This window comes from Olea europaea, chromosome 3 (assembly GCF_002742605.1).
Source record: "Olea europaea var. sylvestris chromosome 3, O_europaea_v1, whole genome shotgun sequence".
NCBI lineage: Eukaryota > Viridiplantae > Streptophyta > Magnoliopsida > Lamiales > Oleaceae > Olea > Olea europaea.
This window is the reverse complement of record NC_036239.1, coordinates 22,770,722-22,771,396: the sequence shown is the minus strand read 5'-3', so window position 1 is coordinate 22,771,396 and position 675 is coordinate 22,770,722.

Here is a 675-nt window from a genome sequence, read left to right as displayed (position 1 = left end):
TTTTTTAAATGTAAATATTAGATCAAATTTTGAGTACTACTCCAGGGCATACCCGAGATTACAAAACAAACATTTCAAAGATCTAAAGACCTAAAACAAGATATTCAAAATGAATCAAAACATGAGACTTCATGATGATAGAAGGGAATTCCCCTTCTTTTTATCCTTCTTGGTTCGTATGGTTTGTTGCTCATTGAGTTTCTTTTTAAGCTTTTCATTTCATGCTGGCTTCGAACAGGGGCTGCACCTCCCCAAGTTTGATCATGATAATCGAAGTCCCCACTCTGCTGGCCGAAAATTCCTGCAATTTGTCCCTTCGTGTTGGTCTTGCATGTATGATTTTTAAAGATATCAATGAGTAGAGCTTCTTACTTGTCTCCCTTTTGCACAACCTCCGTTCTCCCTTTATCCAAGCTAATGATAATTGAATTAGTTGGCTGTTCCACATAGGTGCTCGTATTCTCTTCCTTAGCAACATCAAGTATTTTAGGACCGTTAACCATTCTGGGAATTTCTTTAACGCTTGCAGCTGCAGCCTGTTTTTAAGTTTGCATCTAAGAATAGCATGGCCAAACATCTTGCAAGTCAAGTTGGCTCATGCTCACAACAAACTAGTTGGTCCCTCGACTTGCCAGTGGGTAGTCCCATCTTAATTGAACGAACCAACTCTATAGA